This window comes from Poromitra crassiceps, assembly GCF_964638095.1.
Source record: "Poromitra crassiceps genome assembly, chromosome: 13".
NCBI classification, from domain to species: domain Eukaryota; kingdom Metazoa; phylum Chordata; class Actinopteri; order Beryciformes; family Melamphaidae; genus Poromitra; species Poromitra crassiceps.
In genome coordinates this window covers 40,514,438-40,541,937 of record NC_139644.1, presented here as the reverse complement: position 1 = coordinate 40,541,937, position 27,500 = coordinate 40,514,438, and the positions used below count along the sequence as shown (strand labels likewise).

The 27,500-nt window shown below is 43.7% G+C and overlaps 1 protein-coding gene and 1 long non-coding RNA gene across 2 annotated transcripts in view; one reads left to right on the top strand and one right to left on the bottom strand.

Moving 5' to 3' along the window:
- Positions 1-27,500, bottom strand: part of LOC310788560 (protein kinase C beta type-like) — a gene marked incomplete at both ends in the record, with an annotated part of 88,561 nt that overhangs the window by 10,706 nt on the left and 50,355 nt on the right. The gene's annotated exons all lie outside the window — the stretch shown is intronic.
- Positions 2,283-3,006, top strand: LOC310787781. Its single transcript, XR_014553276.1, has 3 exons — positions 2,283-2,416; positions 2,622-2,693; positions 2,873-3,006. It is a non-coding gene; the product is annotated as an uncharacterized lncRNA (long non-coding RNA).

The following is a 27,500-nucleotide window of genomic DNA, read 5'->3' as shown; positions in this document are numbered from 1 at the left end:
CACAACATGCTTTTCATCAGCTCTGACACACAACATGCTTCTTATCAGCTCTGTCACACAACATGCTTTTCATCAGCTCTGACACACAACATGCTTTTCATCAGCTCTGTCACACAACATGCTTCTTATCAGCTCTGTCACACAACATGCTTTTCATCAGCTCTGACACACAACATGCTTTTCATCAGCTCTGACACACAACATGCTTTTCATCAGCTCTGTCACACAACATGCTTTTCATCAGCTCTGACACACAACATGCTTTTCATCAGCTCTGACACACAACATGCTTTTTATCAGCTCTGTCACACAACATGCTTCTTATCAGCTCTGACACACAACATGCTTTTCATCAGCTCTGTCACACAACATGCTTTTTATCAGCTCTGACACACAACATGCTTCTTATCAGCTCTGACACACAACATGCTTTTCATCAGCTCTGACACACAACATGCTTTTCATCAGCTCTGACACACAACATGCTTCTCATCAGCTCTGACACACAACATGCTTTTCATCAGCTCTGACACACAACATGCTTCTCATCAGCTCTGACACACAACATGCTTTTCATCAGCTCTGACACACAACATGCTTTTCATCAGCTCTGACACACAACATGCTTCTCATCAGCTCTGACACACAACATGCTTCTTATCAGCTCTGACACACAACATGCTTCTCATCAGCTCTGACACACAACATGCTTCTCATCAGCTCTGACACACAACATGCTTCTCATCAGCTCTGACACACAACATGCTTTTTATCAGCTCTGCCACACAACATGCTTCTTATCAGCTCTGACACACAACATGCTTCTCATCAGCTCTGACACACAACATGCTTCTTATCAGCTCTGACACACAACATGCTTCTTATCAGCTCTGACACACAACATGCTTCTTATCAGCTCTGACACACAACATGCTTTTCATCAGCTCTGACACACAACATGCTTCTCATCAGCTCTGACACACAACATGCTTTTCATCAGCTCTGCCACACAACATGCTCTTCATCAGCTCTGACACACAACATGCTTCTTATCAGCTCTGACACACAACATGCTTCTCATCAGCTCTGCCACACAACATGCTTCTCATCAGCTCTGACACACAACATGCTTCTCATCAGCTCTGACACACAACATGCTTCTCATCAGCTCTGACACACAACATGCTTCTTATCAGCTCTGACACACAACATGCTTCTTATCAGCTCTGACACACAACATGCTTCTCATCAGCTCTGACACACAACATGCTTCTCATCAGCTCTGACACACAACATGCTTCTCATCAGCTCTGACACACAACATGCTTCTCATCAGCTCTGACACACAACATGCTTCTCATCAGCTCTGACACACAACATGCTTCTCATCAGCTCTGACACACAACATGCTTCTCATCAGCTCTGACACACAACATGCTTCTCATCAGCTCTGACACACAACATGCTTTTTATCAGCTCTGCTTCTCAGTGTTCCATTGCTTCCTTGTCACTGTGCCCCCTCTCACTCTTTACTCCCTTTTGTTTTGGACTGACACTCGCCTATCCGCTAGCCTGTCAGCCATGATGCTTTGTGACAGGCAGGCTCACAACAGACAGCAGAGAGGGCCCAGTTTCTCTCTCTCTCTCTCTCTCTCTCTCTCTCTCTCTCTCTCTCTCTCTCTCTCTCTCTCTCTCTCTCTCTCTCTCTCTCAAAACAAAATATATCCACCTTATTTTTGAATGCCCCACTGTAAAAAATAATTGTGCGTACAAGGTCCGGTTTAACGTGACTTATTGTTGCAGCTTGCCATTTCCTAAATGGTATTCTACTTGATTTGAAAAGATGGCCGCCTACACTCAGTCCCTTGTACCCTGGCTAGGGATGGGTACCGAACTCGGTACTTTTACAGGCACCGACCGAAATACGTCGGTACTGCCCCGTACCAGTTCACATATAAACGAACGGTACCAAATTTCGGTACTTGAACGCAACTGAGTAATAGAAAGAGAGTGGGTAAAATAGAAATTCCGACGGAACCTTAAGGCAACACGGGAGAGCGCGTTACGTCAATACGTCACTCTACCTGAAGATCCTGAAAGCAAAACAGATCCAGCCGAAAGCTGTGGCTACACTTTACCAGATAGACTCAGACAACACTGGTTGCAACATTTGTGATGTGAATTGCAAAGCTGACTAGGGAAACACCTCAAACTTGAGGAAGCATGGTCAAACACAAGATGTATTTAGCTAAATGCTGAAGACGGTAACGTGTTAGATAACCTGAGTGAATGAAGCAGACACCGCACGGCAGCTAACGTTAGCCACCTCCTCAGCTCGTCAGCTGTAACGTTAGCTGAAGTCTTGCAGGAGGATGATGACGGAACTTGAGAGAGGCATCGACTTCTACAACATCAGGTAACGTTATTTAATTTGCTAGCGTTAGCTGGATAAGTTGTTTCACTGCCGTTGTGGTTGTTAGATAACAGGGCTTTTCACTGTCTTCTTGGCTGAGTTAGCTTTATAGCTTAGCGTTGTTAACGTTCTATAATAATTATCATCAGCTCGTATCACCGACCGTGAGACGTGTTATTTAACGTTGCACTCTTGCTTTCATTGCTAGGTAACCATGTGCCAGTGACAGCCGCACAGGAGGACACGATTCACCCTCTTCTCAGCGGTGGATATGGTTCAGGTAAATTATTATTTTGCATAATGACGAGTGATAATGGGTGTGTTATTCATAGTGTAGCCTAAGCTATGTTACTAACAATCAATTGTCATTTCTATTAAGATGTGCATAGCACTGACACTTCTTTCTATTGATAACACAAATAATGCTTGATGAATCACGATGCCTTTTTTTATTTTCAGATACCACTCAATAAACAGAAGAAACTTTCAGCACTTGGGGAGCTCTTTGAAGATGAAGACCAGGCCCTGCTGGAAGCTGTGTTGGACATCAAGTACTATTTCCCCAACCCCACTAAACTAACCTTGCTGCTACAACTCTTGGTTTGGGAGGGGAGAGGTAGGGAGGTATTGTAGGGAGGAGTTTTATTTTGTCTGGTGCTAAATAAATAATGTGCTAAATAAAGAACAATGTTGAAATTGAGAAGTTTGGACTTTTTTTTTTTTTTACAACTGTAATTTTTTTGTTAATAGAGTGTGTAAAGTACCGAAAATGGTACCGTTTTGGGTACCGTACCGAATTCCAGGTACCGGTACCGTACCGGTATCGGTTCAAATGTGAACGGTACCCATCCCTAACCCTGGCTGAATTGAACATAATTTGGCCAATAAGTATGTAACATACAAAATAAAACAACCCGTAATATCTTAATTTTATGTACAGTAGAATGCAGAGGACATGTAACTGTTTAGTTAAACTTGCATTCCAGGAATATTGTGCTCTAAAGATGACGTTAGTGGCTCGAGACGGTTTCGTCCTGAAACCCACATAGGTTGCGCCAGGCGTAACCTATGTGGGATTCGAAATAACGCATCCGAGATAGAAAACGTTATGAATATAGCCACGTTATAAACAACAAACTAACGCTGGTGATCCGTATGGAAACAGTGTTACTCGAAATGGTTAAAAGTTATATCAATTTGGTCATGTAATGCCATGTAATGTAACATAACTAACTAGCGGCTAATATTAGCCACAGCAGGCGATTACCCATGAATGCACTGCGCTCTTAAAGGGATATTTATTGACGAGATGTTTGCCAAGCTGGACCTGATTAGTGATTTGCTCCGTTCGCCCAGACGGGTGTCAAGCTGTCAGCAACAAGGCTGGGAGGATCACACCGGAAGAAGTACCCATCAGGCAGATCAGGCAAAAATGGCCGCCAAAAATAAGGTGGATAGATTTTTGAATTAATGCTTTCTGACTGACATTTTTACAGCAGCATTAGAGCCCACTGAAGTCCATTTGTTTTCTAACTTTAGAAATAAGCAGCAATCTTGTATCTCAAAAATGGCAGCTTTTCTTCCGGCTGACTGAGATTATCACCATATTTTTCAACGCAATAGCAGATCATGTTATCCTTTAATTAAAGTTAAAACATGAAATTCCGCAAAATTGGGTGACAAGGTTTTAACACAATATCATAAAACATTTGTGTCTCAAATGAGTGACTGTCGGATGCTTTGCTTGCACTTTATGATGGCTGACAAGAGCAAAAGTTGTACTTTGGTTCACTATGTGATGAATACTATGAGCTTCTATTTCTCCCACTGTGAATGTAAGTGTCTGTGTGTATGTGTGTGTGTGTGTGTGTGTGTGTGTGTGTGTGTGTGTGTGTGTGTGTGTGTGTGTGTGTGAGAGAGAGAGAGAGAGAGAGAGGCTATTTATAGCATCCCTTGTTAATTGGGAAAGGCATGCGTTCATTCTTGGAAAAGGAGGCCTAATGGCGTTACGGGAGCAGTGAAAGATGAAGGAGCATGATAGAAAGAGAAAGAGAGAGAGAGAGATGGAGAGAGATGGAGAGAGAGATGGAGAGAGATGGAGAGAGAGATGGAGAGAGAGTGAGTGAGAGACAGAGACAGAGAGAGATAGAGAGAGAAAGAGAGAGAGATGGAGAGAGAGTGAGAGAGGGAGAGAGAGAGACAGAGACAGAGAGAGAGACGGAGAGAGTGAGAGAGGGAGAGGCAGAGAGGGCCGGGGGCGGTAATTTCATCTTCACACCATGTATCTAATTCCTCTCCTCCTTCCCTCCACATGTGGGTTGGTCTGGTTGTTTGTTTCAATGCATGTTTAGTGTTTGTTTGTTTCTATCTATCTGATCACACCACGACATTAAGTAACACGCATGCACAACTTTTGCTCACTTTTCCATCAGATCTTTGACACCACATTTGTAGTTCTGATTTGATTTGATTTGATTTATGGATATAGAAGACAACAAAATCCAAGGGATGACATGTACCTGTAAAAGTGTGAACACTTATTATTTCCAACATGGTCCCTGGTCTTATAAAAACAGGGAATACAGTAACACATAACATCATATAAACTAGAACGACCGCACCGCGGATATATGCCTCCGCCAACAAGTGAGCAGTCGACATCCATGTCTGTCCAGACTTTGACGTTTGAGCTAAATGTGAAGAAATTCCGTCAAGGCGTTCCTGAGATATCACGTTAACGAACTTGGGAATGCCGTTGGTGAGGTCACACTGACTTTGAACTTTGATCTTTGACCACCAAAATCTAATCAGTTCATCCCTGAGGTCCAAGTTGACGTTTGAGGCAAATTTGATGAAATTGCGTCAAGGCGTTCCTCAGATACCGCGTTAACGAACATCGGACGGACGGACAGACATACAGATGGACAACCAGAATCCATGATGCCTCCGGCCTGGCTATCGCCGGCGGAGGCATAAAAAAGAGAAGTGAATACTTTTTATAACGGATAATGAAAATCATTGAATTCAAGAATGAATCATCAATGCATCATTTCATTCCATTTCAATTCACCCAATTCCCTCTGTGGTATATTGATCACAACCAAATCAATGGCTGTGAACGAGAACATTTGTTATCAGTTGTTCCATCAATATGTGTCTTTTGAGACGTGTTTGAGGTCATTAGGTCATGAGGTCATGAGGTCAAACACTTCAGGTTTTTGGTCCTGAGGAAAATGGATTGCTCATAAAAACATCGATGTATCGACAGCAGCAGCTATAAGTATCTCCAAGGCCCTTGATTGTGTGTGTGTGTGTGTGTGTGTGTGTGTTCATTCCAATATTTGACTAATATGAGAGCCTATTTGTATAAGTGCTTTGATGTTAGAATGGTTTGACACTGTGCGTGTGTGTGTGTGTGCGTGTGTGTGTGCATGTGTGTGTGTGTGTGTGTGTGTGTGTGTGTGTGTGTGTGTGCGTGCTGTGTGATGTACTGGGGAGGTGGGGGGGCTAGGGGGGAGGGGGAGGCGTGGCAGAGGAGGACTCTAATCAGATTTCAGAGGTGTGCGAGTTGCCGCGGGTTACAGCGAGGCCACAGCCAATCGGCACGCGGCGTCTCCCCGGGATAACGAGACGAGCCGTGACACACGGGAACGACAGAGAGAGAGAGAGAGAGAGAGAGAGAGAGAGAGCAGAAGAAAATGAGGGTAAGAAAGAAAAAGGAAGTGTGGCAGAAACGAGGGGGCGAGACTCGAGAGAATCAGAGAAAGAGAAAGAAACAAATACAGATCCTCTGTTCAAAAGTGTATCCGCCATTTTGTACAAATGTCCGCATTTTCAACGATTAATTTCACTCGATAGTCCACTATAAGATACCCACCATGCACTACAAATTGTAGTGAACAGTGGACCGTACAGTCTCTCCTGTATGTATAATGGAATGTGATGGTGTCTCTTGAAGAAGGAGCAGTTAGCTAACATGTTAGCTAATAGTTACTTTATCCACCAATACAGGAGGTGATGTGAAAGCTTATGCTAACATTAGTCATTAGCTCACAAGCTTGTTTACCAAAGCAGAGCAGCTTCCTGTCACCAGCAGACCTCACTAAAGTCACTAAAGTCACTCAAGTTGACAAAACCACACTAGAACCTCAATGCTTTATTTGTCATTTCATGTTTAAAGGAACAGGGCAGAATTTTGGGGGAGATTCACCTACTGTCCATCTTCCCGATAGCAAGACGAGAAGATAGACGCCCTTCTCTTCTGTGTGTAGGAGAGAAATAGCGACCCGCCCCTCCCCGCTAGTTAGATTAGCACAATGAATAGTAGTCAATGGTACTAGCTAGCCTACCCCCGTTAACACAAGCAGAAACGTAAAACAGAAGAAAAAAAAGGGGGGGGGGGGATGGGGGACTTTTCCATACTGCTCATCCAGCCGATCTACTATGAATCACCTCATTCAATGGAAAGGAATTGCTTCAAAATGTCCCCATTCGATGGGGTGGAGTTGTACAATCTCTACAACCCAGTTTCTCTGGGTTGTAGAGATTACTTGCAAAACCCCATTCAATGGATAAACCTGGGGTCTCCGAGGCCTGGGTGGGCCGCAGGACCCTGTGGAGGTCCTGGGGTCACTTCGGGGGGTCTGCGGGCCGAACGGAAGGTCTGGGGGCCGAACGGAGGGTTCGAGACCCTCGGGGGTCGTCTCTGGAGACCCCTCCAAGCCTCTCCCATGCCCCATGCCTAATCCTAACCCAGATCCTAACCTCTCCCACCCCCATGCCTAAACCTAACCTCTCCCACCCCCATGCCTAAACCTAACCTCTCCCACCCCCATGCCTAAACCTAACCTCTCCCACCCCCATGCCTAAACCTAACCTCTCCCACCCCCCATGCCTAAACCTAACCTCTCCCACCCCTAACCCTGAACCTAACCTCTCCCACCCCCCATGCCTAACCCTAACCCTAACCCACCCCCCATGCCTAAACCTAACCTCTCCCACCCCCATGCCTAAACCTAACCTCTCCCACCCCCATGCCTAAACCTAACCTCTCCCACCCCTAACCCTAACCCACCCCCCATGCCTAAACCTAACCTCTCCCACCCCTAACCCTAAACCTAACCTCTCCCACCCCCCATGCCTAAACCTAACCTCTCCCACCCCCATGCCTAAACCTAACCTCTCCCACCCCTAACCTCTCCCATCCCCCATGCCTAAACCTAAGGACACAGGGGTCCAAGCAGACCCTCCCCATGCCTGCAGAGGTGGGCAGGGTGGTTGAGAGAAGAGCCAATGGAGAATCCTATCCATTAAATGAGGTTTTGCAAGTAATCTGTACAACCCCTGAATCCTACCCATTAAATGGGGTTTTGCAAGTAATCTCTACAACCCCAGGGAAACTGGGTTGTAGAGATTGTACAACTCCTCTCCATTCGATGGGGGCATTTGAATGCAATTCCTTTCCATTGAATGAGGTGATTCATAGTAGTGAGGTGATTCATAGTAGATTGGGTGCAGCCCAGCCAGCAAAAGACGTCATTTAGCTAAAATCTTCACTGTAGCCAGGTGCTGCAAGAAGGCAGCAGGTGCATTTCAGCTAAAAACAAGTTGTAAATGATGCCTTTTCAAGTCAACTTGGCATATCAGGGCTTGTGGAGACTTGGATTATGCCAGATGCTACAACCCAGAGAAACTGGGTTGTAGAGATTGTACAACTCCACCCCATCGAATGGGGACATTTTGAAGCAATTCCTTTCGATTGAATGAGGTGATTCATAGTAGATCGGCTGTTTCAAGTCAACTTGGCATCTCGGGGGCGGGGCTTGTGCCAATCTCCCAAAACGTTGCCGTGTTCCTTTAAAACGCGTCAAACTCAATACGACCCGAGTCCATTTCCACCTGCTGTCATGATGCTTGAGCCACTTACACACTAACATGCAGTGGAATCCGTATTATAACCCGCTCCTAGCCGGTTGGCCTGCATGTTAAACAACAATTAGCCGGCCTACGCGCACTCCCGCGAGTCCGTATCATATTCATCTCGGTCCCCTGTATAGGATCCGCATTATAGGAAAAGCGGCTGCGGTTAAACACTGGCAGCTCATAATCCCATCTGAGTGGGCGGGTGGCGGCACTTCACGTTCACGTAGTTTATTAATTAATGAATCGTTCGGGCAATCGCTTATATCAACGAATTAAACGAGCAAACGCACGGTTTCCTCAAGTGCTGCAAATGGCTTGAATTGTTTCGAGCCGAGGGATCCCAACGCGCTTCAGCTATGCAGGCAGGCAGGTCCGGTGCATCACAGAGGAGGGACGCTTACTGCTGCGCTGCTGTGAGACATAGGCCTAGCCTAACTTTTGTGGGGAGAAATACATTGAAAACTAGTCAGATATGACTTGAATGCCACTTGTAAAATAAATCACCCACAGTGATTGACGACGGTCCGACCACTATTTTGACTGGGCGGCTTTATGTAACAAAGGCGGAAGCGCTCATTTTTGGCACATTGCCACCGTCTGAATGGACCCTCAGTTAAAACGGCATGTTTTTGAATGGAGTTTGGTTACAACGCTGTTTCAACTTAGCACAGCGCCGATGACGACTCACACGACAACTAATTGGCCTTGTAGGGAATAATGTGCATGCTCCCGCACCCCCTCCCCCCGCCCACTGGCAGAGAGAATACTGACCTTTTCCAGCTGTTTCTAAACAAAGACCCCTCATGTTTAAAAAGGTAAAACCGGAAAATATCCTGCTCTGGCTAGCCAGACATGATCCAGACTTCATGTTTAACACATTGACTGCCAGCCGTTTTTTTCTTGCTGTAGGTAGCTTCTGCCAAGCCGTTTTTTGAGGATTGTGGCTCATTTTACAAGAGCCGAGGATTCTTTTCTGCTTGGAGTTTGTGAACATACAATATCTCAAAAGTACTAATAGAATGTGTACTTTCTCTGTCTAAAAGAGTTAGTTTGTAGAGTTAGTAGTTATGTAAGCATTAGCAGTTGAATACAGCATGGTTTTAGCGTCAGAAAAAATATTCAGAGATAAACGGCTTTTTGTGAAATTCGATAGAACAGTCACTTTAACCATTCATTTTTGGCTCTCTCTCTCTCTCTCTCCCTCCCCCTCTCGCTCTCTCTCTCTCTCTCTCCCTTCCTCTCGCTCTCCCTCCCTCTCTCTCTCTCTCTCTCTCTCTCTCCCTCCCTCTCGCTCTCCCTCCCTCTCTCTCTCTCTCCCTCCCTCTCGGGAGGGAGACGCACTAGGTTTAATCCTAGTGAGAGGGGGAGAGGGAGAGAGAGAGAGAGAGAGAGAGAGGGAGGGAGGGAGAGAGAGAGAGAGAGAGAGAGAGAGAGAGAGAGAGAGAGAGAGGGAGAGAGCGAGAGGGAGAGTTGCTTCAACTCCTCCCTCCGTGGGCGTTCTTCTTGGCTGCAGCGGCCGTCACAAGCTTGTCACCAGTCTGACAGTGCTTTGCTGCTGTCCTGTGCCTGTCTGCACGGCCGCTGTTTGAGGAAGTCTGGATGGACTCGCTCGCTTCTTGGAGTTTTGGTTGAGAGAAGCTTTTGCGATTCTGGTCATATTTATGCTGCGTGTTTCAAAGTGTGTTCCACCTGTAATATATTATGTAAATTTGCAATCCCGCATCGCCAGCAATCAGCGCGAAAACGAACGCGTTTTCCCCCATCCATTTTCATGAGAATGGCTGGGGTGAGAATGGCGTGACAAGTTAAAAAAATGCTTGCCTTCCTCTAGTCAGGAGAGCACTGTTGCCACTTAGTGGGTCGGTGGAATGGGTTGTAAACGTTCGGTGGCTCCAATAATTATATAAGAGATGTAAAAGGGTTAGATGCACATCCCACGGTCAAAAAAAAAAAATCATTTTTTTGACGACTCAACTCGTCGTTGGCAGTGAACAGCTGGATTGTGTTTGACGACTCAACTCGTTCTTGGCAATTAACGTGTTAAAAGCCACTTTGGTTTGTTTACGTGATGCTGGGCGACGTGTCCCAGGGGCGTCACACCAATATCGCAAAAAAAATTAATAATTATGCAATGATTTAATGTAGTGTGCGAAATGTCATTCAGCCGTTGCCCATATAGTTCACTGATAAACTAAACACTACATGGGGATAATAGTGAGTGAGGGAATGAACGAGTGAAGCATTCCGAACACAGCGGGAGACACAGAAACAGAAAATCGGCAAGAAACATTAAGAAAAGCAAGATTCAATTAAATCTCTTCACTGCAGATATACTATATTCTCACATAAACACACTTCTCACTGTCTATTCTCCATATCCATTTGTATACGCCCACCTGCCAGCTCATTTCATATGCTGCACTGCCTGCTGCAGAGATGTGCAACACAAGATCCTTTTCATAAACACACACACACACACACACACACACACACACACACACACACACACACACACACACACACACACACACACACACACACACACACACACACACACACACACACACACACACAGGTCTATACCATTAGCGGATAGCAGACCTGGAATGTAGGTTTCATTAAAGGGATCTCATCCCTAGACCTCTCCCACCGGGAAGCCACTCTATTAACCCAGATCTATAATTGACTTCTTCTTTTAAACATACATAGAGGAGAGAGGGGGGGGAGAGAGAGATAGAGAGAGAGAGGGGGAGGGGGAGAGAGAGAGACAGAGAGAGAGAGAGACAGAGAGAGAGAGGGGGGGAGAGATAGAGAGAGAGACAGAGAGAGAGGGGGAGGGAGAGAGAGAGACAGAGAGAGACAGAGGGGGGGGATAGAGAGACAGAGGGGGAGGGAGAGAGAGAGAGACACAGAGAGAGAGGGGGAGAGAGAGATAGAGAGACAGAGAGAGAGGGGGGAGAGATAGAGAGACAGAGAGAGAGAGGGAGAGAGAGAGGCAGAGAGAGAGAGAGAGAGAAAGGGGGAGAGAGATAGAGAGAGACAGAGAGAGAGGGGGAGAGAGATAGAGAGGGACATAGAGAGAGACAGAGAGAGAGAGAGAGAGAGACATAGAGACAGAGAGAGAGAGAGAGAGGCAGAGAGGATGGGAGATATGAAGAAAATGAGTGTGACAGGGTTGAGATATGAATATGCTTGTGACTGATGATATAAAAAAGCTGTATCTATGTATTTCTCTCACTCTCACCTCTATACAGACATGTGTTTTGAGCTGTATCTATGTATTTCTCTCACTCTCACCTCTATACAGACGTGTGTTTTGAGATGTATCTATGTATTTCTCTCACTCTCACCTCTATACAGACGTGTGTTTTGAGCTGTATCTATGTATTTCTCTCACTCTCACCTCTATACAGACATGTGTTTTGAGCTGTATCTATGTATTTCTCTCACTCTCACCTCTATACAGACGTGTGTTTTGAGCTGTATCTATGTATTTCTCTCACTCTCACCTCTATACAGACATGTGTTTTGAGCTGTATCTATGTATTTCTCTCACTCTCACCTCTATACAGACGTGTGTTTTGAGCTGTATCTATGTATTTCTCTCACTCTCACCTCTATACAGACGTGTGTTTTGAGATGTATCTATGTATTTCTCTCACTCTCACCTCTATACAGACATGTGTTTTGAGCTGTATCTATGTATTTCTCTCACTCTCACCTCTATACAGACATGTGTTTTGAGCTGTATCTATGTATTTCTCTCACTCTCACCTCTATACAGACATGTGTTTTGAGCTGTATCTATGTATTTCTCTCACTCTCACCTCTATACAGACGTGTGTTTTGAGCTGTATCTATGTATTTCTCTCACTCTCACCTCTATACAGACGTGTGTTTTGAGCTGTATCTATGTATTTCTCTCACTCTCACCTCTATACAGACATGTGTTTTGAGCTGTATCTATGTATTTCTCTCACTCTCACCTCTATACAGACGTGTGTTTTGAGCTGTATCTATGTATTTCTCTCACTGTCACCTCTATACAGACGTGTGTTTTGAGCTGTATCTATGTATTTCTCTCACTGTCACCTCTATACAGACATGTGTTTTGAGCTGTATCTATGTATTTCTCTCACTCTCACCTCTATACAGACGTGTGTTTTGAGCTGTATCTATGTATTTCTCTCACTCTCACCTCTATACAGACGTGTGTTTTGAGCTGTATCTATGTATTTCTCTCACTGTCACCTCTATACAGACGTGTGTTTTGAGCTGTATCTATGTATTTCTCTCACTGTCACCTCTATACAGACATGTGTTTTGAGCTGTATCTATGTATTTCTCTCACTGTCACCTCTATACAGACGTGTGTTTTTGAGCTGTATCTATGTATTTCTCTCACTCTCACCTCTATACAGACATGTGTTTTGAGCTGTATCTATGTATTTCTCTCACTGTCACCTCTATACAGACGTGTGTTTTGAGCTGTATCTATGTATTTCTCTCACTGTCACCTCTATACAGACATGTGTTTTGAGCTGTATCTATGTATTTCTCTCACTCTCACCTCTATACAGACGTGTGTTTTGAGCTGTATCTATGTATTTCTCTCACTCTCACCTCTATACAGACGTGTGTTTTGAGCTGTATCTATGTATTTCTCTCACTCTCACCTCTATACAGACGTGTGTTTTGAGCTGTATCTATGTATTTCTCTCACTCTCACCTCTATACAGACGTGTGTTTTGAGCTGTATCTATGTATTTCTCTCACTCTCACCTCTATACAGACATGTGTTTTGAGCTGTATCTATGTATTTTCTCTCACTTCTATACAGACGTGTGTTTTGAGCTGTATCTATGTATTTCTCTCACTTCTATACAGACGTGTGTTTTGAGATGTATCTATGTATTTCTCTCACTTCTATACAGACGTGTGTTTTGAGCTGTATCTATGTATTTCTCTCACTTCTATACAGACGTGTGTTTTGAGCTGTATCTATGTATTTCTCTCACTTCTATACAGACGTGTGTTTTGAGCTGTATCTATGTATTTCTCTCACTTCTATACAGACGTGTGTTTTGAGCTGTATCTATGTATTTCTCTCACTTCTATACAGACGTGTGTTTTGAGCTGTATCTATGTATTTCTCTCACTTCTATACAGACGTGTGTTTTGAGATGTATCTATGTATTTCTCTCACTTCTATACAGACGTGTGTTTTGAGCTGTATCTATGTATTTCTCTCACTCTCACCTCTATACAGACGTGTGTTTTGAGCTGTATCTATGTATTTCTCTCACTCTCACCTCTATACAGACGTGTGTTTTGAGCTGTATCTATGTATTTCTCTCACTCTCACCTCTATACAGACATGTGTTTTGAGCTGTATCTATGTATTTCTCTCACTCTCACCTCTATACAGACATGTGTTTTGAGCTGTATCTATGTATTTCTCTCACTCTCACCTCTATACAGACGTGTGTTTTGAGATGTATCTATGTATTTCTCTCACTCTCACCTCTATACAGACATGTGTTTTGAGCTGTATCTATGTATTTCTCTCACTCTCACCTCTATACAGACATGTGTTTTGAGCTGTATCTATGTATTTCTCTCACTCTCACCTCTATACAGACGTGTGTTTTGAGATGTATCTATGTATTTCTCTCACTCTCACCTCTATACAGACATGTGTTTTGAGCTGTATCTATGTATTTCTCTCACTCTCACCTCTATACAGACGTGTGTTTTGAGCTGTATCTATGTATTTCTCTCACTCTCACCTCTATACAGACGTGTGTTTTGAGCTGTATCTATGTATTTCTCTCACTCTCACCTCTATACAGACATGTGTTTTGAGCTGTATCTATGTATTTCTCTCACTCTCACCTCTATACAGACATGTGTTTTGAGCTGTATCTATGTATTTCTATCACTCTCACCTCTATACAGACGTGTGTTTTGAGCTGTATCTATGTATTTCTCTCACTCTCACCTCTATACAGACGTGTGTTTTGAGCTGTATCTATGTATTTCTCTCACTCTCACCTCTATACAGACATGTGTTTTGAGCTGTATCTATGTATTTCTCTCACTCTCACCTCTATACAGACGTGTGTTTTGAGCTGTATCTATGTATTTCTCTCACTCTCACCTCTATACAGACATGTGTTTTGAGCTGTATCTATGTATTTCTCTCACTCTCACCTCTATACAGACGTGTGTTTTGAGCTGTATCTATGTATTTCTCTCACTCTCACCTCTATACAGACGTGTGTTTTGAGATGTATCTATGTATTTCTCTCACTCTCACCTCTATACAGACATGTGTTTTGAGCTGTATCTATGTATTTCTCTCACTCTCACCTCTATACAGACATGTGTTTTGAGCTGTATCTATGTATTTCTCTCACTCTCACCTCTATACAGACATGTGTTTTGAGCTGTATCTATGTATTTCTCTCACTCTCACCTCTATACAGACGTGTGTTTTGAGCTGTATCTATGTATTTCTCTCACTCTCACCTCTATACAGACGTGTGTTTTGAGCTGTATCTATGTATTTCTCTCACTCTCACCTCTATACAGACATGTGTTTTGAGCTGTATCTATGTATTTCTCTCACTCTCACCTCTATACAGACGTGTGTTTTGAGCTGTATCTATGTATTTCTCTCACTGTCACCTCTATACAGACGTGTGTTTTGAGCTGTATCTATGTATTTCTCTCACTGTCACCTCTATACAGACATGTGTTTTGAGCTGTATCTATGTATTTCTCTCACTCTCACCTCTATACAGACGTGTGTTTTGAGCTGTATCTATGTATTTCTCTCACTCTCACCTCTATACAGACGTGTGTTTTGAGCTGTATCTATGTATTTCTCTCACTGTCACCTCTATACAGACGTGTGTTTTGAGCTGTATCTATGTATTTCTCTCACTGTCACCTCTATACAGACATGTGTTTTGAGCTGTATCTATGTATTTCTCTCACTGTCACCTCTATACAGACGTGTGTTTTGAGCTGTATCTATGTATTTCTCTCACTCTCACCTCTATACAGACATGTGTTTTGAGCTGTATCTATGTATTTCTCTCACTGTCACCTCTATACAGACGTGTGTTTTGAGCTGTATCTATGTATTTCTCTCACTGTCACCTCTATACAGACATGTGTTTTGAGCTGTATCTATGTATTTCTCTCACTCTCACCTCTATACAGACGTGTGTTTTGAGCTGTATCTATGTATTTCTCTCACTCTCACCTCTATACAGACGTGTGTTTTGAGCTGTATCTATGTATTTCTCTCACTCTCACCTCTATACAGACGTGTGTTTTGAGCTGTATCTATGTATTTCTCTCACTCTCACCTCTATACAGACGTGTGTTTTGAGCTGTATCTATGTATTTCTCTCACTCTCACCTCTATACAGACATGTGTTTTGAGCTGTATCTATGTATTTCTCTCACTTCTATACAGACGTGTGTTTTGAGCTGTATCTATGTATTTCTCTCACTTCTATACAGACGTGTGTTTTGAGATGTATCTATGTATTTCTCTCACTTCTATACAGACGTGTGTTTTGAGCTGTATCTATGTATTTCTCTCACTTCTATACAGACGTGTGTTTTGAGCTGTATCTATGTATTTCTCTCACTTCTATACAGACGTGTGTTTTGAGCTGTATCTATGTATTTCTCTCACTTCTATACAGACGTGTGTTTTGAGCTGTATCTATGTATTTCTCTCACTTCTATACAGACGTGTGTTTTGAGCTGTATCTATGTATTTCTCTCACTTCTATACAGACGTGTGTTTTGAGATGTATCTATGTATTTCTCTCACTTCTATACAGACGTGTGTTTTGAGCTGTATCTATGTATTTCTCTCACTCTCACCTCTATACAGACGTGTGTTTTGAGCTGTATCTATGTATTTCTCTCACTCTCACCTCTATACAGACGTGTGTTTTGAGCTGTATCTATGTATTTCTCTCACTCTCACCTCTATACAGGACATGTGTTTTGAGCTGTATCTATGTATTTCTCTCACTCTCACCTCTATACAGACATGTGTTTTGAGCTGTATCTATGTATTTCTCTCACTCTCACCTCTATACAGACGTGTGTTTTGAGATGTATCTATGTATTTCTCTCACTCTCACCTCTATACAGACATGTGTTTTGAGCTGTATCTATGTATTTCTCTCACTCTCACCTCTATACAGACATGTGTTTTGAGCTGTATCTATGTATTTCTCTCACTCTCACCTCTATACAGACGTGTGTTTTGAGCTGTATCTATGTATTTCTCTCACTCTCACCTCTATACAGACATGTGTTTTGAGCTGTATCTATGTATTTCTCTCACTCTCACCTCTATACAGACGTGTGTTTTGAGCTGTATCTATGTATTTCTCTCACTCTCACCTCTATACAGACGTGTGTTTTGAGCTGTATCTATGTATTTCTCTCACTCTCACCTCTATACAGACATGTGTTTTGAGCTGTATCTATGTATTTCTCTCACTCTCACCTCTATACAGACATGTGTTTTGAGCTGTATCTATGTATTTCTATCACTCTCACCTCTATACAGACGTGTGTTTTGAGCTGTATCTATGTATTTCTCTCACTCTCACCTCTATACAGACGTGTGTTTGAGCTGTATCTATGTATTTCTCTCACTCTCACCTCTATACAGACGTGTGTTTTGAGCTGTATCTATGTATTTCTCTCACTCTCACCTCTATACAGACGTGTGTTTTTGAGCTGTATCTATGTATTTCTCTCACTCTCACCTCTATACAGACATGTGTTTTGAGCTGTATCTATGTATTTCTCTCACTCTCACCTCTATACAGACGTGTGTTTTGAGCTGTATCTATGTATTTCTCTCCACTCTCACCTCTATACAGACGTGTGTTTTTGAGCTGTATCTATGTATTTCTCTCACTGTCACCTCTATACAGACGTGTGTTTTGAGCTGTATCTATGTATTTCTCTCACTCTCACCTCTATACAGACGTGTGTTTTGAGCTGTATCTATGTATTTCTCTCACTCTCACCTCTATACAGACGTGTGTTTTGAGCTGTATCTATGTATTTCTCTCACTCTCACCTCTATACAGACATGTGTTTTGAGCTGTATCTATGTATTTCTCTCACTCTCACCTCTATACAGACATGTGTTTTGAGCTGTATCTATGTATTTCTCTCACTGTCACCTCTATACAGACATGTGTTTTGAGCTGTATCTATGTATTTCTCTCACTCTCACCTCTATACAGACATGTGTTTTGAGCTGTATCTATGTATTTCTCTCACTCTCACCTCTATACAGACGTGTGTTTTGAGCTGTATCTATGTATTTCTCTCACTCTCACCTCTATACAGACATGTGTTTTGAGATGTATCTATGTATTTCTCTCACTCTCACCTCTATACAGACATGTGTTTTGAGCTGTATCTATGTATTTCTCTCACTCTCACCTCTATACAGACGTGTGTTTTGAGCTGTATCTATGTATTTCTCTCACTCTCACCTCTATACAGACATGTGTTTTGAGCTGTATCTATGTATTTCTCTCACTCTCACCTCTATACAGACGTGTTTTGAGCTGTATCTATGTATTTCTCTCACTCTCACCTCTATACAGACGTGTGTTTTGAGCTGTATCTATGTATTTCTCTCACTCTCACCTCTATACAGACGTGTGTTTTGAGCTGTATCTATGTATTTCTCTCACTCTCACCTCTATACAGACATGTGTTTTGAGCTGTATCTATGTATTTCTCTCACTCTCACCTCTATACAGACGTGTGTTTTGAGCTGTATCTATGTATTTCTCTCACTCTCACCTCTATACAGACGTGTGTTTTGAGATGTATCTATGTATTTCTCTCACTCTCACCTCTATACAGACATGTGTTTTGAGCTGTATCTATGTATTTCTCTCACTCTCACCTCTATACAGACATGTGTTTTGAGCTGTATCTATGTATTTCTCTCACTGTCACCTCTATACAGACGTGTGTTTTGAGCTGTATCTATGTATTTCTCTCACTCTCACCTCTATACAGACATGTGTTTTGAGCTGTATCTATGTATTTCTCTCACTCTCACCTCTATACAGACGTGTGTTTTGAGCTGTATCTATGTATTTCTCTCACTCTCACCTCTATACAGACGTGTGTTTTGAGCTGTATCTATGTATTTCTCTCACTCTCACCTCTATACAGACGTGTGTTTTGAGCTGTATCTATGTATTTCTCTCACTCTCACCTCTATACAGACGTGTGTTTTGAGCTGTATCTATGTATTTCTCTCACTCTCACCTCTATACAGACGTGTGTTTTGAGATGTATCTATGTATTTCTCTCACTCTCACCTCTATACAGACGTGTGTTTTGAGCTGTATCTATGTATTTCTCTCACTCTCACCTCTATTCATAGCTTTCAAGGGGCGTTACGTAAGTACAAGGAACGCCCATTCTGGCGGTCAAAACTCAAAACAACAATGGCGCTGAACACTGACCAGACGCAGCTCCAGCAAAAAGCGGTCTTTTTTCCACCAGTTTCCAGTCAGGAATATTTAGACCATCTATCAAGCGTTGAAAAAGAACGATATCTAAACAAACTGCACGTTTTGGGCACTTCAAACAAACCAAACTATCGTTAACGTTACTGTCCAACACATGGCAGTTCGGAGAAATTGTTTCACAACAAACTGCGTGCGGAGTGCGGACTCGTTTTTATAATGTTGTGGAGAGAGAGCACAGCCCTCGTCGCGTGTGAAGAGAGAGGGAGAACGGGTGAGACAGAAGCAAACTATTTTTTGCAGATCTCAAAAGCAGGTAAACCACTGTGGGATTAGTGAGACTATTGCTAAAAGAGAAGATACTGTAGTGATGCCTGTGCTGTCGTCCGCTCAAACAGTACTTAGCAGTACTGTTTGACCGTCAGGTGGGCGTTCCCGGCAGCACGTAACGCCCCTTGAAAGCTATGAATACAGACGTGTGTTTTGAGCTGTATCTATGTATTTCTCTCACTCTCACCTCTATACAGACATGTGTTTTGAGCTGTATCTATGTATTTCTCTCACTCTCACCTCTATACAGACGTGTGTTTTGAGCTGTATCTATGTATTTCTCTCACTCTCACCTCTATACAGACATGTGTTTTGAGCTGTATCTATGTATTTCTCTCACTCTCACCTCTATACAGACGTGTGTTTTGAGCTGTATCTATGTATTTCTCTCACTCTCACCTCTATACAGACGTGTGTTTTGAGCTGTATCTATGTATTTCTCTCACCTCTATACAGACATGTGTTTTGAGCTGTATCTATGTATTTCTCTCACCTCTATACAGACATGTGTTTTGAGCTGTATCTATGTATTTCTCTCACTCTCACCTCTATACAGACGTGTGTTTTGAGCTGTATCTATGTATTTCTCTCACTCTCACCTCTATACAGACGTGTGTTTTGAGCTGTATCTATGTATTTCTCTCACTCTCACCTCTATACAGACGTGTGTTTTGAGCTGTATCTATGTATTTCTCTCACTCTCACCTCTATACAGACGTGTGTTTTGAGCTGTATCTATGTATTTCTCTCACTCTCACCTCTATACAGACGTGTGTTTTGAGCTGTATCTATGTATTTCTCTCACTCTCACCTCTATACAGACATGTGTTTTGAGCTGTATCTATGTATTTCTCTCACTCTCACCTCTATACAGACGTGTGTTTTGAGCTGTATCTATGTATTTCTCTCACTCTCACCTCTATACAGACGTGTGTTTTGAGCTGTATCTATGTATTTCTCTCACTCTCACCTCTATACAGACGTGTGTTTTGAGCTGTATCTATGTATTTCTCTCACTCTCACCTCTATACAGACGTGTGTTTTGAGCTGTATCTATGTATTTCTCTCACTCTCACCTCTATACAGACGTGTGTTTTGAGCTGTATCTATGTATTTCTCTCACTCTCACCTCTATACAGACGTGTGTTTTGAGCTGTATCTATGTATTTCTCTCACTCTCACCTCTATACAGACGTGTGTTTTGAGCTGTATCTATGTATTTCTCTCACTCTCACCTCTATACAGACGTGTGTTTTGAGCTGTATCTATGTATTTCTCTCACTCTCACCTCTATACAGACGTGTGTTTTGAGCTGTATCTATGTATTTCTCTCACTCTCACCTCTATACAGACGTGTGTTTTGAGCTGTATCTATGTATTTCTCTCACCTCTATACAGACGTGTGTTTTGAGCTGTATCTATGTATTTCTCTCACTCTCACCTCTATACAGACATGTGTTTTGAGCTGTATCTATGTATTTCTCTCACTCTCACCTCTATACAGACATGTGTTTTGAGCTGTATCTATGTATTTCTCTCACTCTCACCTCTATACAGACGTGTGTTTTGAGCTGTATCTATGTATTTCTCTCACTCTCACCTCTATACAGACGTGTGTTTTGAGCTGTATCTATGTATTTCTCTCACTCTCACCTCTATACAGACGTGTGTTTTGTTGCTTGCCTGTGTTTGTGATACAGTACTGTAACTGTAGTGTAGCTCCACGGCTTCAAGGACTCTGAGAGACACGTGGGAATGATCATTTCATTCTAATGTAGATGATTCCTGCTCTACAACTGAACTGATCTATCTGACTTTGGCTCCAAGAAGCGTGTGAGATCAATGCAAAATGGATGGCAAATATTTGGTGGCCACATTATGAGATGTGCCCCCCTAATTTTGGACGTTAAGTATTAAACTAACTCCCGTAAAAACGGGAAAAATTGTTCTGTTTGTTAGAAGACTAGGTCTTTTGTTGTTGTTCTGTAAAACAAGATGTTTCTGGTAGCAAAGCCTTAGCAAGCAATATTTCATGTTGTGCTCATAGGAAGCTCATCAAGGATATCAATCATATTGAGATTGTCTGGAAAATGTTGCTTGTTGAAGCTGAAGTGGTAAGCAAAACATGATGTCACAGTGAAGCTGAAGTGGTAAGCAAAACATTATGATGTCACAGTGACGCTGAAGTGGTAAGCAAAACATTATGATGTCACAGTGAAGCTGAAGTGGTAAGCAAAACATTATGATGTCACAGTGACGCTGAAGTGGTAAGCAAAACATTATGATGTCACAGTGAAGCTGAAATGGTAAGCAAAACATTATGATGTCACAGTGAAGCTGAAGTGGTAAGCAAAACATTATGATGTCACAGTGAAGCTGAAGTGGTAGGCAAAACATTATGATGTCACAGTGACGCTGAAGTGGTAAGCAAAACATTATGATGTCACAGTGAAGCTGAAGTGGTAAGCAAAACATTATGATGTCACAGTGAAGCTGAAGTGGTAAGCAAAACATTATGATGTCACAGTGAAGCTGAAGTGGTAAGCAAAACATTATGATGTCACAGTGAAGTTCATTTTTGAACTTTTGGATATAAGATGTCATCACTTCATAATTTTTTTTCATGTTGTCATGATTAGCATATGGATGTTTTAGTTAAGCCCAAAAACGTCTTTTGTGAGGTCACAGCGACCTTGACCTTTGCCATCCAAATTGTAATCAGTTCATCCTTTAGTCCAAGTGGACGTTTGTGCCAAATGTAATGAAATTCCCTCCAGGCGTTCATGATATATCGCGTTGTTGAGAATGGGACGGACGTGAGGTTACAGTGACCTTTGACCTTTGACCACCAAAATCTAATCAAATTCATCCTCGAGTCCAAGCGGACATTTGTCTTAAAGCTGAGGACATTTCCTCAAGGCGTTCCTGAGATATCATGTTAACAAGTATGGAACGGGCGGTCGTGAGGTCACAGTGACCTTGAACTTTGACCACCAAAATCTAATGAGTTCATCCTTGAGTCTAAGTGGACGTCGTTTGAGCCAAAATTGAAGAAATTCCATCAAGGCATTCCTGAGATATTGCATTAACGAGGGATAGATGGACGGACAGACGGACGGACGGACGGAAAACACTATTCCTACGGTCATGGCTATCGCTGGTGGAGGCATAACATTTTTTATTTGTAATTATTCCCTAATGTGATGTGACTTTGCCAGAGAATCTATCTGATCACCTGATGTTGCCTGTCTGGATTACACTCAAAATCCATGACCAGAGGGAACCCTGGTGTTGACAATGTCATCCATTCTGACGGCATTCTAGGTCGAGAGTCTACACCTCCTCCCCTCACTCCATCATCCAGGAGCAGGGCTATACCTGTCTCTCTGTCTGCTATATCTGACTGTGCAGCTAAGCCTACATCCCCGCTGTGCAGGAGCCCAGGTCGTTAGGCCAGGAACTCATTAAGCAAGTGACATGGCGGAGAGGGGCGGCGGGGGCCCGTAATTAAGAGCAGAGGCCCCTGGGGTGACGTGGCATTTAAATAGAGGATGTGCAGAAAAGAGAGGTGGCAGAGGGAGAGTAAGAGTGTGTCAAATATAGACGACAGGAAAGAGAGGAGAGGCTGTGGGAGACAGAGGGAGAGATGGAGGGAGGGAGCTAGACGTGGAATTACACTGGAACAGACTGAGAGAAATGATGAAATGGGGGGGGGGGGGGGGGGCACTTTAGAAAGAGAGCTACAGAGAGGGAGAAAGAGGGAGAGCAGGGTTGTGTTTAAATAGAAACTTGACAGAAACAGGGTTTTGGAAAGCCAGGTTTAAGACTTTTTATGAGCTTTTTTTTATGCTGTCTGGAAAGATTTAAGATCAATTAAAACGGATATGAAAGATATGTGCTTTTTTATCAGACCAAATAGTTTAATCCAAATTCTTGAATAATCCAACACTTGATGATGAAAACGTCCGTCTCTCTTCTCTTATTTAGAGCAATCCTCTCTCGCAGAATCATTGTCATTAAGAGAGTCAATCTAATCGTGATTTCAATTCATACCACTATGCCCGAGGTGCCAACATTCTTTCCTATGAAGCTGAACAATTAATCTAAAATAAATGTTCGAAATGATAAAAACACTGCTATTTTATCTGTTTAACACAATTTTTTTATGAGAGTTCGTTTTTGAGTTGATTGTAAAAAGAAAGAAAAAACAGTCATAAATATATTTCAAGGGAAAGTCACCTTTCTGACAGAAAGTGCATTCAACAAGGTGCGTAGCCCAAACCCTCCTCATTCAGATATCTTGAGGTGAGAGGTCAAGGGACCCCTTTGAAAATGGCCAAACATCTGACAGACTTAGAGTGAGCTGAGGGCAGACTGACAGACTTAGAGTGAGCTGAGGGCAGACTGACAGAATTAGAGTGAGGTGAGGGCAGACTGACAGACTGAGAGTGAACTGAGGGCAGACTGACAGACTGAGAGTGAACTGAGGGCAGACTGACAGACTTAGAGAGGTGAGGGCAGACTGACAGAGTGAACTGAGGGCAGACTGACAGACTTAGAGTGAGCTGAGGGCAGACTGACAGACAGAGTGAACTGAGGGCAGACTGACAGAGTGAACTGAGGGCAGACTAACAGACTTAGAGTCAGGTGAGGGCAGACTGACAGACAGAGTGACCTGAGGGCAGACTGACAGACAGAGTGAGCTGAGGGCAGACTGACAGACTTAGAGTGAGGTGAGGGCAGACTGACAGACAGAGTGAACTGAGGGCAGACTGACAGACAGAGTGAACTGAGGGCAGACTGACAGACTGAGAGTGAACTGAGGGCAGACTGACAGACTGAGAGTGAACTGAGGGCAGACTGACAGACTGAGAGTGAACTGAGGGCAGACTGACAGACTGAGAGTGAGCTGAGGGCAGACTGACAGACAGAGTGAGCTGAGGGCAGACTGACAGACTTAGAGTGAGGTGAGGGCAGACTGACAGACTCAGAGTGAACTGAGGGCAGACTGACAGACTTAGAGTGAGGTGAGGGCAGACTGACAGACTTAGAATGAACTGAGGGCAGACTGACAGACTGAGAGTGAACTGAGGGCAGACTGACAGACTTAGAGTGAGCTGAGGGCAGACTGACAGACTTAGAATGAACTGAGGGCAGACTGACAGACTTAGAGTGAGCTGAGGGCAGACTGACAGACTTAGAGAGGTGAGGGCAGACTGACAGACTTAGAATGAACTGAGGGCAGACTGACAGACTGAGAGTGAACTGAGGGCAGACTGACAGACTTAGAGTGAACTGAGGGCAGACTGACAGTGAACTGAGGGCAGACTGACAGACTTACGCCGGGATTGCACTGGTTGCATTTGCGTTGCGTTGCGGCTGTTCTCCGGTTTTGCTCCGTGCTCTGTGCTCCGCCAACACTAACCGGCTGCGTGCACGGCTCCGCTCCGCCAGACAGCTAGAGTGACGAGACCGACAGGTTCTCACGGTAAAGTCGCGCGAGACACTTTGTATGTGGGATAAATACAACGACAAACAGGCAGAAGATCATTGTTCCCAACTGGAGAAGCAGAGGAGGGGTGGACTTGCTTGGTGTTGTCCTTGTAAAAAGGATGGGTCGTGTCATAAATTATTTTGTGGTTTTCCACTTCAATTATGAACTTTTCCTATACATATTTGTCCTCTGGCTTGATATTGAATGCTGTAAACACCTCTGCCCTGTTGATTTCATGCCTGGCTCCGCCCAACTTGCTGCAGCTTTGCTCCGTCATCCGTGAAAAATAGAAGCCTTGCATATTTCTTTCGGAGAGCTCCGGATCGTCGGAGCTGGGACGGAGTAGACACGCAACGCAGAGGAGTAGGTGGGAGTTGACACAATGATTAGAGTGGAAACGTATCGGCTCCGATGCCGTACCGCAGCGCAGACGGACCGAACACGGACCTAGTGGAATGTAGGCGTTAGAGTGAACTGAGGGCAGACTGACAGACTTAGAGTGAACTGAGGGCAGACTGACAGACTTAGAGTGAGCTGAGGGCAGACTGACAGACTTAGAGTGAGCTGAGGGCAGACTGACAGACAGAGTGAACTGAGGGCAGACTGACAGACTTAGAGTGAACTGAGGGCAGACTGACAGACTTAAGAGTGAACTGAGGGCAGACTGACAGACTGAGAGTGAACTGAGGGCAGACTGACAGACTTAAGAGTGAACTGAGGGCAGACTGACAGACTGAGAGTGAACTGAGGGCAGACTGACAGACTTAGAGTGAGCTGAGGGCAGACTGACAGACTTAGAGTGAGCTGAGGGCAGACTGACAGACTTAGAGTGAGCTGAGGGCAGACTGACAGACTTAGAGTGAGCTGAGGGCAGACTGACAGACTTAGAGTGAGCTGAGGGCAGACTGACAGACTTAGAGTGAGCTGAGGGCAGACTGACAGACTTAGTGTGAACTGAGGGCAGAGCAGAGAATAGAAGCAGGAGCAGGGACTTGGCAGTTGAACAGAAAGAGCCACAGGTAGCCAAGCCAAGCAGCCTCTGGAGGCAGCCTGCTAAGTGGGTACTTGTCAGGCTGAAGATCCCTCCAGAGGGAGGCTTGGAGTGTTTCAGAGTGTGACGTGTCGTCTTCTAAGAGCCCTGTTCAGAGGAAGGAGGGGAACTAATTCCGGCCCCTCTGGAGGGAAGGTGAGAGGGTCACTTTTGCATTAAGAGCAGAAATCAAGAGAAGTGTTCTCCGCTCCTCGAGAGGGCGCGTGAGATGATTGTGCTAAAAGTATCGCTCAGAGAATTAACGGCACTCGTCTCCACCCCTTGGGGAGGTCAGATGAGAAGGTGAACATTCAAAGAGGACTGTGGTAATAGAATGAAGGGTGCTACCTTTGGACCCTTGGGAGGGCAAGTGATAGGCAGGAGAATGCAATGAAAGAGGTCTAGTTAGAGAAAGAAGAAGGTTGCTGCTTTAGGACACTTGGGAGGGCGAATGAGAGGGGGAAAAGGGTGCATTCAAAGGGTGCTCGTCGGAGAAGGAGGGATCCTGCTTTGGGATCCTTCAAAAGGGCAGATAACAGGGAGAAGGGGAACATTCAAAGTTTCCGCTCCCGTGACCACATCACCTCTGACCTCCAGACGTTCAGTGGTGGCACCCTGAATGCATATAGCAGAAACCCTGAGAAGAGGAGAGGAGATATGGTACCACCCTGAATGCATATAGCAGAAACCCTGAGAAGAGGAGAGGAGATATGGTACCACCCTGAATGCATATAGCAGAAACCCTGAGAAGAGGAGAGGAGATATGGTACCACCCTGAATGCATATAGCAGAAACCCTGAGAAGAGGAGAGAAGATATGGTACCACCCTGAATGCATATAGCAGAAACCCTGAGAAGAGAAGAGGAGATATGGTACCACCCTGAATGCATATAGCAGAAACCCTGAGGAGAGAAGAGGAGATATGGTACCACCCTGAATGCATATAGCAGAAACCCTGAGAAGAGCAGAGGAGATATGGTGGCACCCTGAATGCATATAGCAGAAACCCTGAGGAGAGAAGAGGAGATATGGTACCACCCTGAATGCATATAGCAGAAACCCTGAGAAGAGGAGAGGAGATATGGTACCACCCTGAATGCATATAGCAGAAACCCTGAGAAGAGGAGAGGAGATATGGTACCACCCTGAATGCATATAGCAGAAACCCTGAGAAGAGGAGATATGGTGGCAGCTCGCTAAGTCCAAGAAATGGCGTGCTCAACTCCAGTCTTCTTTTCTTTGGGTGCCAGCCCAGTGGAACATGAGAAATGGTCTATACAGCAATTGCATATATACAGAATGGCAGCACTCACAATCTAGTTTAGAGTTCATGTAATGACGCACAGCAGTATAATACAGACGTTTCAGCCTAATGAGGCTTTCTTCCGTGTGAAATGATATGACAGGGCGTGGCAGCTCAACCACGACGGCGGCGCTGAAGGATGATGGGCACTAGGGCTGGCACGGATCAGAAAACCCACGGATCGGATCGCGTGACGGATTTTGAGCCACGGATCACGGATTTTTCGAATCAGCAAAAAAAGAATCTCAGATTTTTTCTCTCAAAATTAGATTTTCGATTCGATTTTTTAATACTATTATACTTCTCTAACCATTTGTTGCCCTGCACAGCTCAAAAATATATTTTTCCTCATAAGTGACACAATTTATGCTTTTACTCTGAAGGCAGAACAACCCAACTTCCTGTTTCAGCATGGCGCTTCTATGCCTAACTTCCTGGCTGTTACTTGCTAACCTGCA